Source organism: Arachis hypogaea, chromosome 1 (assembly GCF_003086295.3).
Source record: "Arachis hypogaea cultivar Tifrunner chromosome 1, arahy.Tifrunner.gnm2.J5K5, whole genome shotgun sequence".
Lineage (NCBI taxonomy): Eukaryota > Viridiplantae > Streptophyta > Magnoliopsida > Fabales > Fabaceae > Arachis > Arachis hypogaea.
The window spans coordinates 54,857,307-54,876,858 of NC_092036.1; positions in this window are offsets into that span (position 1 = coordinate 54,857,307).

The following is a 19,552-nucleotide window of genomic DNA, read 5'->3' on the forward strand; positions in this document are numbered from 1 at the left end:
ACGTAATTTTAACAAATTTCGGCGGTTCATAATTTGAGCCTCGCTTTTTGTATTTGAATGAAATCTATCTCAAATTAAAGATATTTTCAGTAGCTTTAAAATGGTATAAAATTTGAGAAAAACGAAATTTTGTAGAAAACGTTATGGACGTCGAAAAACATGTGTAGAAAACTGATTTTTGTTAAGTTACAGGATTTTGAAAAATGCTGGTGCGTGTACGCACATTGTGCGCACGCGACAGGCAGTGCTTGAGTTTTGGATTGTGCGTACGCCCGAGGGGTGTGCACACATACACCTTGGGATTTTGGCAAGTGTGCGCACGCACACTACGGTGCGTATGCACACTACCTTGTTTTTTCAAAAATTCTGTTTTTCACTATTTGATTTTCCAACAAGTCTGTTACCATCCGAAACTACTATTCTAAATAAAATTTACTATTTCTATACTGTTAACCATTATTCTAATTTTTTTCAAACTCCTAGAAAACTCTGTTTAAATCATGATTAGTGATTTTTGGGTAGTGGAGTATGAATAGGATTATGGAAGGAAGATAATTTGTTGGTGAAGAAGGAGGTGAACTAGATGATGATGAATAAGGAAGTACTGTGATGTTATATATGTTGTGAGTGGTGGCTAAATTCATTATGCATAAGGATATGATGATTGATGATTGAATTGAGATTGAATAAATTCTTGATTGAGATACCTAGGTAGTAGCAAGAATTGTGGTTCGTCCCGCTTGCTCTGGGTCAATGTCGGAGATGTGATGATAATGATAATTGATTAAGAATGAATGGATGTTTGAGATATCTGGGCAGTAGCAAGAATTATGGTTCGTCCCGCTTGCTACTGGTAAATGTTTGTGACGCTTGGATAGTAGCAGCAGTAGTGGATTATTCCACTTGCTCCAGGTTGAGCTTTAAACACCCACCTGGGTAGTAGCCGCAGTAGTGATTACTCTACTGGCTCTGGGTTAAGCGGGTAGTAGCAAGGGGTGTTTCAGTCCATAGTTAGCTACCAGGACGTATCGGGTTGGCTATATAACTGACAGATGATATCATCAGCCTTAGGGCAGGCATACATCATATGCATATGTGTGTTTTGTTTGATTGTGCATTAATTGGACTTGCCTATATGATTATTATACCTACTTGCTAAATTTGCTACTTGCTGTAATTGTATCCTACTTGTGTTTGTTTTGTCTGTATCTTGTTTGTCTGTGCTATGGAGTTCTAGAGAAACGAAGGAAGGTGAGAAGTTAAAAGATTAAGTTAGGTTTGAGTTAGAATTGTGAACCCCTAGCTACCCCACCTTGTTTATGGCTTATTTGTGGTTGTAAAGAATAGTTTTAAGTTTGAATCTATTATTAGAATTCTAGGATCACCTCTGGCTTTTCTGGGACATTATATGTTAATTATGCAGGCACCATTACCATGCTGAGAACCTTTGGTTCTCACCCCATACATATTTTGTGGTTTTCAGATACAAGACGTGAGACACCTCGCTGAGGCATACTGGGAGCTTCTGAAAGTGAAGGAGTTTTATGCTTTGGGATTCTATTTTGGTTTCTGATGTATATATATAGATACTCTTCTATCTCCATTATATATCTATATTATGTTTTATCCCTCTTAGAGGTTGATTTGGAGAAACAGGTTATATAAGCTGTCTTTTGGGTCTTTTAGGTTATTTTGTATATATGTTTATATGTTTTGGCCGGTTTTAACTTCGCAAGCCGAGTAAGGAGCTTTGTTATCTGTATCCTTGGAAATATTCTAGTATGTATAAATACCTTTGTCGCTTTACTCTTATCCTATCTGGTTTACGTTTATCGTTCACGTGAGCTTTACGACTTTTGTTATAAACTTTTCTGCAAAGGCTCCTAGGTATAATTTTTTTCAACTATATTATATATGTGTATATATTTTACTTTTAGAAATCGTAACGTCTCGCCAACTCTATTTTACATCCTAGGTGTAAAGGTCTGTGTGGTAGGGTGTTACATTATAGTATCAGAGCATTTCATTCCTGTATAGTCTCGGAAATAGATTGACTATGCTTCTGAGCATACTCTGGCTTTGTGCATATGCTATTTAGGATGTCTGCTTGACATATATAGCATAAATGTTCATGAGCATTACTTTGGATATTCGAAACACTAGACTTGAGATATTAAAACTGATCACCTTAATATCGATTGTTTGGTGTGGACAAGATCCAAAGGGTGTCTCGTGGGCGCGAGTGAGGTGAGATGGTTGACGATAGAGCTGTTGCACAGGCTATTGCTGACAGGCTGAGACAAGAGCTATAAACGGTAATAGAGGTGGTAATGGACCTAGTGGTAGAGAAAGCTTATGCGTGAGCATTTTGTACCCTTTTTCATAGAATTTTTATAGTATTTTTTGTTATATTTTATTAAGTTTTAGTATGTTTTAGTGTAAAATTCACCTTTTGGATGCTACTTTGAGTTTTTGTATTATTTCTATAATTTTAGGTGATTTTTAGGTGAATTTGGCAGAATCTTGTTCAGAGATGAAGAAAGGATAGCAGATACTATCAAATCCTAACCTCCTTGAATTCCAACGAGCATATCTTGAGCAATAGAGGTCCAATCGATGCGGTGTCAACGGTGTTAGAAAGCTAATTTTTAGAGCTTTCCAGTAATATATAATAGTTTATATTTTTCTTCCAGAATGGCTGCCAAAACTAGCGTTAAATGCCAAGCCTGGGCGTTTAACGCCTAAGAAGGACTGGCCTCCCAAGTTGAACGCCCAAAACTGGCGTTCAACGCCAGCTAGGGAGCAGGACCAGCGAAGTTCAACGCTGAGAACCCAAGTTGAACGCCAGTCTTCAGCCCGAATCACTCCTAGTGGGCCCCAAAATGGATTTTAGCACTCCTTAGCTTATTTTATCTTATCCTTGTAACTTTTAAATTTAAATTAACATCTTTTAGGTCTAGTATTTACTATAAATAAGGGACTCCCTTCCTCCTGAGGATCACGCCTCCCGGAAGGAGAGGATCAGACACATTACTTTACATCTTTGTTTTTTTCTGGAAAGCATGAGTAACTAAACCTCCTGATTAAGGTTAAGAGCTCTGCTTATTTCTATTGATTAATATTATTATTCTTATATTTTAGTTAATATTTGATTCAATTCTAAGGTGTTGTTTACGTTCTTAATCTTATGAATCTGGGGTGGAACGATAGTATGACCTCTTATTCTATAGGAGCACTTGTGATTCTCGACAGAGTTATCTCGCTTGGGCTACAGCTTGAGAGCTCTCCTCCTAAATCGCAATTTACTTGGGCTAATTAGATATGTGACATATAATCTAGTTAGCTTTTGGGTAATTGAGGTTTTTGTGGTGCTAAACTAGATCTCTGAGCTTCACCCTCTGATTTGAAAGAATTGACCTTGTCTGTGGCATTTTAGTAAGGTCAGGGAAGATTAACTCGCTAAGATGTTAGGTTTTAATCACTAATGGTTTGCCATGGAATGAATCACTCATTGTTAGAATAGTGCGTAAGAAGTATTAATCCGAAAGGATGAGCATCTCCGAAGCCTTAACTGCTTTCATATATTATCTCTTTACCAATCTTTTAACTGCTTTTCTTTATTTTCTTGTTTATGCGCATTCAACAACAACAAATCTTTTTCTATTTGCCTGACTAAGTTCTGCAAGACAGCTATTGCTTGCTCAATCCAACAATTCTCGTGGGATCGACCCTCACTCACATGAGATATTACTTGGATGACCCGGTACACTTGCCGGTGAAGTTGTGCGAGTTCTATTTTCGCGCACCAAGTTTTTGGTGCCGTTGCCGGGGATCGTTCGAGATTGACAGCTACTGGTTGTCTTGTTGCTTAAATTAGGTACTTTTACTCGCTTTTGTTTAATTATTTTTCTTTTTTAATTTTCGGTCCTTAAGTTTTCTATTTTTCTTAATCTTTGATCTTTAGATTTTAAGTTTGGTGTCTTTGTAGTGTTTTTCTTCTTTTTATTTTTCAAAAAAATTTAAAAAAAAACTCCTCTTGAATTTTCGAAAACATTTTCATCTTATTTTTTTTTAATTTCAAAATGTTAAAGTTTGGTGTTATCTTTCTCTTTCTTTTTGAATTTTAAAAATTTTTAAAACCCTTTCCTTTGAATTTTTGTAAATTTTTTTATCTTGCTCTTATATTAATTTAAAATTTTAAGCATAACGTGAGACACCTCGTTGAGACAAACTGGGAGATTCTGAAAGCAAAGGACTTTTGTGCTTTGAGATTTTATTTTGGTTTATGATGTATATATATAGATACTCTTATATCTCCATTATATATGTATATTATGTTTTATCCCTCTTAAAGGTTAATTTGGAGAAACAGGTTACATAAGCTATCTTTTGGGTCTTTTGGGTTATTTTGTATATATATTTATAGGGAAAGTATGAGGAGCCAATGAAATATTTATACAATGTATACAATGGAGGTTTATGGAGTATTTCAGATATAATCATTAGTGTTATATTTTTCCATTAGTTGAAACTTTTGGGATGAGTGGTATCACGACATAGTATTAGAGCGCTGAATCCGAAAGGTCAAGAGTTCAAACCTTGGCGAATCCTAAAATTAATTTAATTTTTCGAAAAGATGTTTATTATCCCTAGTACTCGGATGGTTATTCTAGATAGTATAGGGGATGTTCATTGTATAACTCAATAACCTATTGTACACATTGTACAAATAGTCCATTGTTTCCCTAGCGGGATCCTTATTTATATGCTCTGGTCAGTTTTAACTTTGCGAGTCAAGTTAGGAGTTTTGTTATTTGTATCCTTGGAAATCTTCTAGTGTGCATAAATACCTTTGTCGCTTTACTCTTATCCTATTCGGCATTTATCGTTCACGTTAGCGTTACGATTTTTGTTATAAACTTTTCTTCAAAGACTCCTAAGTATAAATTCTTTTCAACTATATTATATTATATATGTATATATTTTACTTTTAGAGGTCGTAGCGCCTCGCCACCTTTGTTTTACATCCTAAGTGTAAAATTCTGTACGATGTCACAGAAATCAGTTATAAAAAAAGCAGGGAATATAAAGATATTATATAAAAGTATTAATATATCAATTGACATAAATTGAAACATATAGGATTGTCTAACAACGTTAATTTGTACTAAGTTTAGTGCAATAAAAGTTTAACATTATATAGTCGATTATATTTTATCATAATAATATTTTGTAATGCCTCAAGTAGTAAGTTTGTAAAATGAAGTCCTTTGCATCATAAACACCTACATCTTTCAATTTAACTAACTTCAAATGATAGATTGCTCACCATTAAATAGAATAAAAGACAATATTATAAAGAATTGATGCGTCAATGCAATTTTCATTATACAAATATAAATACATCTGTATGGATATATCTATTTTTCTTAATAACAAAAAAATGTAATACTATCTTTGAAGAAGAAAATAATGGATTCAAACAAGAGCTGCAAAATTTTACCATTATTAGTTTACTTGAGTTAAAAGTTCAAAATGTATTATATTTGAAGTATATAGTTTAACTCATTACATTTACAAAAGAAACTTGAAAATTTCATACTCTGACCTAAACTATGTCCTTTTATACATATGACAAGTAAAATTTTATTTGGAATTTTTCTCTTCTAGTCCTATGACAGTGGTAAGTTATGATGGATAAGATATTCATCTTAAAAGTCTTCAATTTTGAGTTTTGACTATCTTATAGCAAACACCTGTAGTGATCTCCAGAGCCTTCTCAAATTTTGCATCAAGATTTTTCTTTAATTTCAAAGGTAGATCATCTTTGGCTATAACTCTGGATACACCAACCATTTCTAAATCATGTAAAAGTTGAGATAATAAATCATAAACTAAAAAAAATAGAAAGCAACAAAAACCAATTAAAAATGACACAATATATAATAACTATGTACACCATCAAACCTATTTTTTATAGGCCAAAGAAAAAGTTTTGATTTAAAAAAATTGATTAAAGTGGAGGGAAAACAAGTTGTTAGGATTAAAAATAGAAAATGACAAAGTTGATAATAGAGTACTTGAAGTTTATTTTTTTTTTTAAAAAAGTAATCACATAAGCAAATCCATATCTAGTCACATCTAGCAAAAGCAAAAAATTAATACTAACAACCACTAATTCTTCTAATTGTACAACTTATATATGTCTCTCAAATATCAAATCATCCATAAAAAATATTTGTTACTTCTAGAACAAAAAAAGTGAGATTTTTTTTCTTACGTATTGGTATAATCTTGGTGTAATACTTAATCATTGGATTTTATGGTGTTTTTCGAAATTGTGGGAACAGTACAATACGCCCCCCTTGTATTGACAATACGCCCCCCTTGTATTGTATATTTTAATTTAAAATATACAATACAAGGGGGGCGTATTGTCAATACAAGGGGGGCGTATTGTACTGTTCCCACAATTTCGAAAAACACCATAAAATCCAATGATTAAGTATTACACCCAAATTTTTTCAATATATAAAAAAATTAACCAAAAAGTGAAGCACAACATGAAGAAAATGAATAAAAATATTTTGTTGAGTGCATCTAGAACAACTTTGCATAACCTAACAAATAGCATACATATTTGAGATGACATAATTAGAATTCTCTCTCACACAAAAAATTATAACAACAATAAAATTCAACAAAGAGGGTAGGTAATCAATGACACATCAATTACATAATGTTCAAGGCTCTACTTCAGCTGTCTTAACCTCCTACATCATATACGTACAGTACAATACATATAAGAAAATTTTCTACAATTGTATTTACATTAATTAGTTAGGACTATTTTGTTTTCTGTGCGTGTATGTGTATGTAATAATAGAAAAAAGACTATTATTTCTACTTTTAACTAGTTAATAATGAGATTATTTTTTCTTTTTTAAAAAGGCACATATAACAGATTTTAATATAATAAAATTAATAATATAAAAAATTAAAATCAAAAAAATTATAATAATACTTTTATTATAAATGTTAGAAATTGACATTTAAACATGTTCAAAAATAGTACAATTGATCCAATTGCACTCTTATTTTAAGATGCATGGCTCAACCAAATTTTCTTCAAATTCAACGTTGCTTTAAATTAATTTCATATTTCTTTAATTATTTGTCTAAATTGACAAGAGGCTCTTCTTTTCTTGGCTTTTCTAGACTTCAATAAGGATTCTAGTTGAGTTTGTCCAATAAAAAATTAGGAGTTAACTAAAAACCAATTTAAGTACATTTTCATATAAAAACTTAAGCTTATATATAGTATAAGATATGAATAATATAATGCATTAATGAGTTATGAATTTAAAGTGTAATGGCCAACAACTAAAATATCAATTTCAATGCCAAATCTTGGTGTTATATATACAGATCAAGTTAGCTATATAATTAACTAATCAATTGAAAATGCTCTAACACCTTCTTACATTGTTGATATAAAATGTTTCCTAGTTATAGCTAACCTGAGAAATAAGTTACATGTATTCAAAAATTAACAACTAAGCACTCTCAAATTCAAAACAAATATAAAATAGAACAACAGAATATAATAGCAACAACAAGATTCCATATCTATTTTATTATTTATGCACTTAATGATAAAATTGATGTAATATATTTGTAAGAGTATTTTTTGATTTATTTCTTTTAACTCATTAAATTCAATTTATTATGATAAATTAATTATATCAACTAATTAATTTAATTAAATATTTAACTACCATATAATTTATTATAATTTATATCAATAATTAATTATAATTTATTATATCAGTTAATTAATTGATTAATTTATTAGGTGTATAATAAAGTTATATATAAAACTTACAATATAGATATTGTTTAATTATTATATTAGAGGTGTAACAACAATAACAACAATAACAAAGTCTTGTCCCACTAGGTGGGTCGATTACATGAATCAAACGACGTCATTAAGTTCTATCATATATCATGTCTATAGAGAGACTATTTACATGTAAATCTCGTTTGATCATCTTATGAATGGTCTTCCTAAGTCTTCCTCTATTTTTCACCCCTTATCGATCTTCCATCTCATCTACCTTCCTGACTGGATGCTAATTATTTTTATAAATTAATCTATTTGAAAAATGATTCTTAGTAAATAAAGACTAGACTAAAATAGAATAATTTGTTACTTATTCAAATTGAATGCAATAAATACAAATGAATTTAATTAAAAAATAATTTTCTCCTAAACTTCTATATATAAGTGACAGACAAAATGATAAGAATTATCTTTTCATTTTCCTTACTATTTTAGCGTTGTTTTCTTTTTTTCTTCCTCTTCATATATGATTTTCTTTTTCTTTTGCTTTAACTTTGATTTTTTAATAATAAAATATACTCATCTACCGTCAAATATTGGCAATCCAAAATTGTCATTGTCCATAGGAATGTAAAACGAACCAAGGCAGCAGTGGCATTGTCCTTGCCTTTGTAAGAATAAAAAATTTATTAGCCATTTAATTAGGATAAAATAATAATTTAATTGTTAAAAATAAGTTAGAAAATTTTAGAAATATTAATTCGAAAAATTAAAGTTGAGATTTAGATTCAACGATTTTTTTGAGTGGGAAAATGTAATTTTCTGCGAAAATTGCGTAAAAACGCGTATCGATAATTTAGCTGATAGTATCGGTTTAAGTCTATCCAGTACTGCATGTGAGAAAATAAAAACTATAGAAATACTTAGAAAAATATTTAAAATAAAAATCGGACACTTATTCTAAAGGTTTTGCTCTGAAATTGGGCCAAACGAACCAAAAACACAAACCGATTAGATCGGATCCAAGTTGGGCCCAAGCCCAAGTGTATATAAGCCTTGGGGCTTATGTTTCAGCTCCATTTCATACACACAAGGAAAGGCAACACCTGAGAAGTGGAAGGAGAAACACAAATCCTTACCACTATTCATCATCTTCTTCTTTGGATCATAACTTTTGATCCGGAGCTCCGTTTGGCATGCTGTTTACGATCACACATTTGTCTCGTCGAGCTCTTCAATTTCATTCAAACAAAATAGTAAGAAACTTTCAATTTCTTGCCCAGTTTTCTCTCCCATATAATTTCGTATTTTTGGGTATGGTGATTGAGTAAATTTTGTGATTTTGGTTGTTTAGGTGATATCTAGCATTGGTAATTGTTGGATTTTGTCCCAATCCACAGTGATAAGGTATGAAAACTCTATACCCTTGTGGTTTGTCATATATGTGAACCCTAGTGTTAATTTTTGGTAATTTCTATGAAACTAGCTTAAATTCTTGTTGATTGGAGTTGATATGGTGGATTGGAGTATTTAGATTAAGCTTGGTGGCTGAGTTTTGGTGTTTCAAGCTTGGAAGAAATCGGCCAAGGTATCATTTCGGTTTTCTTTAATTAATATGTAATGTTGCGTGAGACTTAGGTTAGTTGTAACACCCTACCATACTGAGCTTTACGCTTAAGTCGTAAAATAGAGGTAGTGTGGTATTACGACCTCTAAAATAAAATGTGTACATATAATAGCAGAAAGATTATAATATTCTAGGAGCCTTGAAAAATAGAGGGAAAAAATCACGAAATAAAAGCGTAACGCTTAAGGAACAAGTTAACTTGCATGCTAAGAAAACTATAACTATTAGACATAAGATAATAAAAGTAGGTATAGAGTGCCAAAGATAAAAAATAATAAGCTCCTAACTCAGCCCGTGAAGTCAAGACTGGCCAGAGAATATTTACATACACACACACACACACACACACACACATATCCAAAACCCAAATGTACATAAATAAAATTTTGCCTCTCCATAAACCTCTAAGAGGATCAAAAGAACAAGTTATGCGGAGGGAAAGATAAGCACATATATATATCACTGTACAACAAAATAACCCAGTAACCACTTTGCTTCAGGAACCCAGACACCTAACAAGATGCCTCTCCACTTGCATTTGAAAAGCAACAACATAGTATGGAATGAGAACTGGAGGTTCTCAGTATCGTAAAGGTGCCACACATATAAGATATAAGGTCCTGGGAATACCAAAGCCAATCCTAGAATGCCGACACTCAGATTATATAGCTTAAAGTATTAAAAAGAAGCCATAATAGGTGGTTTTCTAAGAATATCTAAGCCTAACTTAACTTAACCTTAAAATCTAAGCCCTAAACTACCATTCCTCCACACCTCCATCTCCGTCAGTATTTCACAGACAAATAAACAGATAAAGGCAAGCACAAGAAGGTTACAAATATTGCAGGTACCAAATATACACTTAGCATGGCAAGTATACTTAGGCACACCCAGTTAATGCACAAACAAGTAATTCAAGTAGTATGCACATGATGCATGTCTGCTGATGAATCCATATTTGATGATATATTTTGGCTATAATTGGGTGGATCTCATCACATAAACTCACACTTATTCACCAAAATAGCATACTTTTGTGTTTGATCCCTAAATTGAACTTAAATGTGAAAACATGCGCTTTTTGTGCTTAAATTGAGTAATTTAATCCCACTTTATTCCATTCGATGCCGTGATATGCTTGTTGAGTGATTTCAGGTCCTAGAGGCAAGAATGGTTTGGTAGAAGTGGAAGAAAGCATGCAAAAAGGGAGAAAACATGAAGAAAACAAAGGAGAAAAGCATTTCAGCCTGTGCCCACGCACAGGTCTGTGCCCATGCACAAGGCAGGGTCGAAATCAGCACCTGTGCCCATGCACAGACTGTGCCCACGCTCAAGGCAAAATGGAAATCAGCACCTGTGCCTACGCACAGGAGGAAAATTAGCAAGTGTGCCCATACACAGAACTGTGCCTCCATTAAAAAGTTACGTGGACTCACGTTTTGGAGGCTTTTAGAGCATATTTGAAGGGGGAAGGAACCACATATCATACCATACATTACCATACTTCATAGAATAGTTTTTAGGAGTAGTTTTAGGGTAGTTTAGTGTAGGTTTTCTCTCAAAGTTTCCTTAGGATTAATTAGGGTTTGTAGCATTTTATAGTTCAATTTTGTCTTGGATTTTTCTATCTCGTTGTAAGTATTTCTTTAATTTCTCTTTTAATTACTACACTTGTTCTACACCTCTTATATTTTCATTTCTCTTGCCAATTTATATAGTTTTGCAATCTTGATTCCTAGTTGTTAGTTTTATGTTTGATGATTATTACATGTTTGTTTGAGTTGCTTTTATTGATTTTGATCATTTATGGTTCATAGCTTTTATCATTTTCCCAATTTTGCCATGTTTTATGATTATACCCTCCATGTGTTTGGTGAAATGCCAATCTTAGTTATAGGGTAAATTTCCACCCTTTAGCTTGAGAAAAATGAGTTTATGGGTTACTAGGCCATAATGTCCAATACTTAGTGATAATTCTTGGGTTGTTATTTGTTATTGTTTCCACTAACACTAGTTTTTTACCAATTAATTTCGTAAGTTACTTAGGATTTGTGGATTAATGACAATTATGCTCACTTAACTTATCCTTCGATGTTAAGGATTGACTTAGTGAGATTAATCCATCATAATTATCATAGTTATGGTTATGGCAAGGAAGGGATTCCATAACTTATCCCAAGCCAAGGCTTCATTTATGTTTTGAACCACCTTTTCCATCATTTTGAGTTTTACTTGTTTATATCACACACTTAGTTCTTTTATTCCTTTATGACTTTATTAATTGCAATTTTGTCTTATTCTTTAATTCCTTTATTTTGTTTACTATCATTATTGAAAAACCCCTTTGCTTTCTCACAACCAAAATTGTATGCACTTGTTGGCACTAGTTCCTAGGGAGAACGACCCGGGAGTCTAAATACTCTCGGTTTATAATTGATTTAATTTGTGACATCTTTAGGATTATAATTTGATTAGGATCAATTGTCGGTTCGGAGCTATACTTGCAACAAAAATCTATTTTTGAAATTTTTAACATACTTTTGGTCCTTGTTACCTGCCCTATGGTTGATGATGCTCATCTATCGGTTATCCAGCCAACCCGACAAGTCCAAAAACCTTAGACTATCCCTCGACGTGCATCTCCAATAGTCTATGCATAGCTTTTTCTCAAATAATCAATATTGCTCAATAGGGGTTAACATTCCTGGGAATTTATAAGTGCCCGGTCACCCTTACGTCATAGGGTCAACAGAGTATCGAGCTTTCAACCTAGTACACGTGGTGGCGAGCCACGGTACTTTATCCAGGGAATCTCGTATCTTAAATCATTTAATCATTCAAGCCAAGTATCATACATAATCATTCATTTGATTATCAAGCCAAATATCATATATGTTCATCCGTAATATTTCATAATCTATTCACCACTTTTCAGCTTTACTTCACCTCCAAGTTATCCTCATTTCCTAAATTCATCTGATTATTAGGTTTAATACTATTATTAATGACTAAAGGAATGAAAATAGAGGTTTAGAAATTTGAAATACAGTTTAAAATGCTAAAAAACATGTTTGCTAAAATAGGGGCCACGCGTACGCGTGGGAGTGTAAAAGTGCAGGTCGCGCACGCGCGAGTCCCTTTGTTATGCGTACGCGTGGGTGAAAACCTCATGTCACGCGTGCGCGTGGACATGCTTACTAACCCTTTTACGCGTGTGCACAGAATCAGACGCGTACGCATCGCCAAAATCCCGTGCCATGTGAACGCGTGGACGTACGTTGATAAACCACTATTTTATAACTTATATTATGTTTAATTGAGTGGTTTTTATCAAGCATTTGCACACTTATTCATACTATTTGTATGGTTTTACAATTCCTTCCCAGAATTTGTTCTATGATTGAAAACTTGCTTCCTAGAGTCTTTAATTTGTGTATTTTAATCATCTCTTATTACCACTCGATACCTTGATATATGTGTTAAGTGATTTCAGAGTTTATAGGGCAGGAATGGCTCAGAGGATGGAAAGGAAGCATGCAAAAGTGGAAGGAATACAAGAAACTGAAGGAATTGCCAAAGCTGTCAGCCTGACCTCTTCACACTCAAACGATCATAACTTGAGCTACAGAGGTCCAAATGATGCGGTTGTAGTTGCGTTAGAAAGCTAACGTCTGGGCCATCGATTTGATATATAATTCGTTATAGTGGTCATGCAGCAAAATGACGCGCACGTGTGAATCACGCGGACGCGTCGTTCTGCAGAAATTCCAGCGACCTGCACGTGTTTGAATTCGGTCCCAGCAATTTCTGGGCTATTTCCGGCCCAGTTTCAAGCCCAGAAAACACAGATTAAAGGCTACAAAGTGGAGGAATGAAAGGGGACGACTCATAATTCACTTTTCATAATTTAGATGTAGTTTTTAGAGAGAGAGGTTCTCTCCTCTCTCTCTTAGGTTTTAGGAATTAGGATTTCTCTTAGTTTTAGGATTTAAGATTATTTCTTCTTCATCACAGGTTCAATATTCCTTTTATTTATTTTCTCAATTTAGTTTATGAACCCTTTATGTTTTGATTGATTTTCTTTTATTAATACACATTGAGGTATTTCAGACTTATGATTGCTTTCTTTAATTTATGTTATTGATGCTTTCGCTTTATCCAAATTATTTTCATTCAAATAGATTTTCTTCCCTTTTGGCTTTGGTTGAGTAACTGGTAACACTTGAGTTATCAAACTCCTTGTGATTGATAATTGTTATTTTTGCTAATTGATTTGAGTTCCAATAACTCTAATCTTTTCCATAGGAATTGACTAGCACTTGAGGAATCAAATTGATTCATCCACTTAACATACCTTCATAGTTAGAGGGTGACCAAGTAGGAGCAAAGGCCAATTCTCATCACAATTGATAAGGATAACTAGGATAGAACTTCCAATTCTCATACCTTGCCAAGAGCTTTATTAGTTATTATTTTAACGACTTGTTATTTTACATTACCTGTTTCCTATTTCAAAAATAAAAAAATATATCTTTTTACATAACCAATAATAAGTCATACTTCCCTGCAATTCCTTGAGAAGACGTCCCAAGGTTTGAATACTTCGGTCTATAAATTTTATTGGGTTTGTTACTTGTCCAAAACCTTTGTACGAAAGGATTCTCTGTTGGTTTAGAAACTATACTTACAACGCGATTATATTTTTAAAATTCTTTACCGATAGAAAATCCGTTCGTCAAAATGGCGCCGTTGTCGGGGAATTGCAAACGTGTGCCTTATTATTGGTTATTGTAAATATTTAAAAAAAGTTATCTTATTTTATCTTAGTTTTAATTTTCAAAAATCAAAAAATTTTTTCAAAAATCATATCTTTTTCAAAATCTTAACTTATCTTTTTTAAAAAAATAATATCTTTTTCAAAATCATATCTTATCTTTTTTCAAAAATCATATCTTTTTCAAAATATTTTCTTTTTGTTAGTTTTTGTTTTTATTTTCTCCTACTACTATGAACTCTCACCCCTTTTGCTATGAGTCTGGTTACAATTATGTTGCAGAAAGAGGAGATTACAATGAGAACATGCATCAAGGTTGGAACAATCAAAGATGGGAGGAGCCACAAGGATTTGATCAACCCTCATGGCAACAACCACCTCCAATGGACTATCAACAACCGTTCCGTGATGCATATCAAGGCAATGGCTATGGTGAGCGCTCTTTTGATTATCAACAACCACCACCATATGCCTATGAACCCCCTCCTCAACATGACTTTGGACTACCATACTCACAAGCCCATTTCCACCATTCACCTCCATATGACCCTAATCATTATCCACCATACCAACCACCTTATGAGCCATACTTAGAACCGCCACCTCAACACACACTATCTCCATATCCTTATCAAGAGGAACCACCTCCGTGTTATGAGCCTTTTCTCCCAACAAATGAACCCTCCTATCCACCCCAAACCTCCATGGAGAGCACACTTACCTCTCTCATTAGTCTCACCTCTAAACTCCAAAATCTTATATCCTACATGGACCAATCCTCTACCTCGAATACTCAACCTTTAAGCTCTAGTGCACTTCCTTTTCAACCACAAAATGATCTCTCCATCCCATTACCACCATCCATGGAAGAGCACCTACGTCCATCAATCCAAGAGCAACATAATCCCGATGATGCTATTGACATGGAACAAGAGAGAAGGGATCATCTTCGTGAATCCATACTTCATAAGGAGCTAGAGGAGGCACTAAAAGTGAAGGTAGAAGAGACCTTTGCAGATGAAGGAGTAGTTGGAGGAAGTTGTCATAGAAAAGAAATCATCAAGGAGGAGTACGATTTTATACTAAAACAACTGGACAAAGCTGCACTAGTTAAAAAGAAAGTGGTTGAAGACTTATGAGATGCAGAACCTCGATGGGAAAGTCAAGTCATAGGGCCTCCTTCCAAGGTGTTTGATGTTGATGTTGAGGAAGGTGTACAACCTCCAAGGCATATCATAGTTGAAGATTGGAGGAGGTTGATCAAGAGATGGAGATTCAAGAAGAAGAGACACAACCTCCCATGCCCTTGGTGAACAATGAAGAAGAGATTGAATTGGAAGAAAGCTACCAAGAGGAAGAGGTTGATATTGAAGAAGCTTACAACGAGGTGGAAGTTGTCAAAGAAGAGCACAAGGGAGTGGAGCTTGCAAGATCATTAGAAACACCTCTCCCAAGGCTATTACCGTCCAACACAACGTTCAAGTGGGTAAAATTCTTATCCTTAACCTTTACTTTCCCACTTGAATATGGGCTTCTAGAGACGGATGGTCAACTTAGAGCTTTTTGTGGCATTAAGAGCAAGAGAAAAATGGTTAGTGGTTGGAGTTGTCAGGCACGGTTCATTAAGATTCTACATTCCGCACTGAAGTACAACTGTTGGTGCATAGCTCAATTGAATGGGTCTAGGATGTTGTTTGGCCGCTTTAGTGATAATTCAAATTGCCTGCCACTCGGCTGGAACACTGATGATCAACTTGAAGACGGGTGTAGAAACAAGATTTGTGATCCGAGAATATATGAGGATCAATTTTGGGAGCTCAAAGCTTGTGAAAAACTCCATCAAAGCTTGAGGAATTTACGTGGTATTGATAGAGCTTATTAGAAGTCCAAGCATTGGCAGAAGTTTCAAGACGAGTTCAAGCACAAGCCGCCATGACAAGGAGCTCACCAAATGTCCAACTTAAGGACTTTAACTAAAAGTGCTAGGTGGGAGACAACCCACCATGGTATGATCGTTCTTTTTCAATTTAATTCTATTTAGTTTTGTTTGTTTTTGAGTTTTATTTTATTTTATTGAACCTGGAATTATTCATAACATCTGCATCAGCATCTGCATACTGCATTCTGCATTTTACATTAAAAAAAACACGCACGCGATGCGTAAGCATCGCTGACGCGTCCGCGTCACAAGTGCATTGGAAGAAAAGAAAAGTGAATAGAGAGTCATGCGAAAGCGTGGTTGGAGGCGTGCCTCAGGCACAAATATGCCCATGTGACCGCGTCGCTGACGCGTTCCCGTCGTTTGCAAAATAGCCTCCCCACGCGTCCGCATCACCCACGCGAACGCGTGACCCTGTAAAATCGACGTAAATGGGTGTATGGCAGAGAGTTATGATGGAGTAGGGTTGGACTCGTGCTAGAAGCACAAGCCCTACCACACGAATGCGTGCCTCAGGCATCCGCATCGTTTTTCAAAACTGGCCATTCATGCGATCGCGTCACCCACGCGACCGCGTCACCCAGATTTTTGGCAAAACGCGTTTGAAACAGAGAGTTGTGCGAATGCAAGGCTGCACTCGCGTCAATCGCACAAATCAGGCCACGCGATCGCGTGACCCACGCGTCTGCGTCACCTGACCTTATCACACACCACGCGACCGCGTCACTCACGCGTCCGCGTCGCTTGCGCCGCACAACTTATCCAGATCAGCGCCAATTATCTTATCTTATCTTTTCTAATCCTAATTTCTTCTTTCTTTTCTTTTTTACTTTATCTCTTTAACTTCTCATCCCTCTTCACTTCAATTCTATTTTACTTAATTTATTTGCATATTTCATTCATTGCATTTTACTTTTGTGCATATTTTTCTTTTCTTTTCTAAAATTATTATTTTTCCATTGGTGTTAAATGTTCTTATTCAACTATTGCATCTTTTCTGGTATTTCTTTGGTGCTTCATGACTTGTTTTATTCTGGTCGGGTATTATTATTCATAAGTCAATGCTAATCTTTTGTGATACTTGCATTCTATTTGCATTGCTATGCATTTACACTGTCTTTCATTGCCCACACTCTTCCCCCATTATTGCAAATTTTTGCACTCTTGATTTGCCATGTGCTTATAGTGTTTCCTCACTTGTATGTTGTAGCTACCACGTAATTGAGACCCTTATTATCTGGCATTAACATCCATATTTTATTTGTTTTCTATCTTTATTTTTGGGTTACTTTTCTTCTTTTCCCTATTCTTTCAGGATGGCCGCCACGAAGGGAGAGGAAAAGCTTCTTAATGGGGAGACAAACAAGTCCATCTGCACAATCCCTAGAGAAAAGCATCAAGTTGTAGCAACCCGTCCACTTGCAAATCTTAGCATGCACCGAGGACGGTGCAATCTTTAAGTGTGGGGAGGTCGATACCGATCTCCATGGGTTAACTATTTTCTTATTTTTAACACCATTGTTTTATTTTTTTTGTTTGTTCATTATTGCATTTGCATGTTTAATTGCATGTTTGTTTGATTTTATGCATTTAGCTACTGCTTGGTTGAGAAATAATAAGTTTCTTTTTAAGACCCTATTTTTGAAAAAAAAATTCCCGAATTTAAAATCAAAATTTTTGTGTTAAACTTGTCGGAAGTTGTATTTGGAACATGGTTTTTGAGCCAAAGAACACACAACCTGTGAGATTTTGATCCTATTTATATGGTTACATTATTTAACCATAAATATTTTATTCTTGTATATTTTCTTCTCTGTGATTGCAATCTTTACTTTGTTCTATTCTATATGTCCACTATTTAGTGTAGTTACATGCTTGCATATGATTGAGGCTATCATTTGATTATTAGCTCACTTATCCCAAATAAGCCTACCATTTTATGTCACCCTTGTTAGCCCCTTGAGCCTTTTAACCCCTTTCTATTTCATAACCACATTACTAGCCTTAAGCAGAAAAATAAAATAAAAATCCCAAGCTGAATCCTTGGTTAGCTTAAGATAGATATTGTGTATAATTTAAGTGTGGAAAATTTTATGGGAACATGATAGGAAAAAGTAGGGAATTAAATTGAATAAGTTATTTGAAAATTTGGGAAGCATGCTCATGTGAAATCAAAATAATTAAATTACCATGTGCATTGATAAAAAAAATAAAAAATAAAAAAATATTAAGTAATTAAATAAGGGGATACAAAAAAAATATTACCCCAAATGCAAAATAAAAAGAATCAATGCACATGGGACAAAATTCAAAAAAAAAATAAATTTGATACATGAGCATGTAATACAAAAGTGGAAAAAATTTGGGTAGCTAGGTAAAGCATTTTAAATTATATAAAGTATGTATATGTTAGGTGAGATCTTAGACTAATCAAGGATTCATGATGTTTGCACTGGTATACTAAATTTTTGTTGATTGGTTAGATGAAGAATAAAGTTTTAGAAAGCATGACTAGGAAAGATGTGAGTAAATTAACCCTAGATACTTGAGAGAGTTAGAATGATATACACTACCAGTAAGGGTTCAATGCTTGATTCTATATTCCATGCTTTCATGAGCTATCTTCTTACAAGTTTACTTGTCTTTTATTGTGTAATTTGAATTAGTGGTATTTGATTCATGTTTGTCTTGGAGAACTTATTTAATTTTAACCATGTAGGTAGAAATATTTTGCATGTAGTTGCATTCACATAGATAGGTTGCATTGTATACTCTCTATCATTCCTCTTCACTCCTTTATAGCTTCTCTTGAGCTTAGCATGAGGACATGCTAATGTTTAAGTGTGGGGAGGTTGATAAACCACTATTTTATGGTTTATATTATGTTTAATTGAGTGGTTTTTATCAAGCCTTTGGACACTTATCCATACTATTTGCATAGTTTTACAATTCCTTCCCAGAATTTGTTTTATGATTGAAAACTTGCTTCCTAGAGTCTTTAATTTGTGTATTTTAATCATCTCTTATTACCATTCGATGCCTTGATATGTGTATTAAGTGATTTCAGAGTTTATAGGGCAGGAATGGCTCAGAGGATGGAAAAGAAGCATGCAAAAGTGGAAGGAATACAAGAAACTGAAGGAATTGCCAAAGCTGTCAGCCTGACCTCTTCGCACTCAAACGATCATAACTTGAGCTACAGAGGTCCAAATAATGCGGTTCTAGTTGCGTTGGAAAGATAACGTCTGGGGCTTTGATTTCATATATAATTCCATATAGTGGCCGTAGAGCAAAAGGACGCACACGCGGGAATCACGCGGGTGCATCGTTCTGCAAAAATTCCAGCGACCTGCACGTGTTTGAATT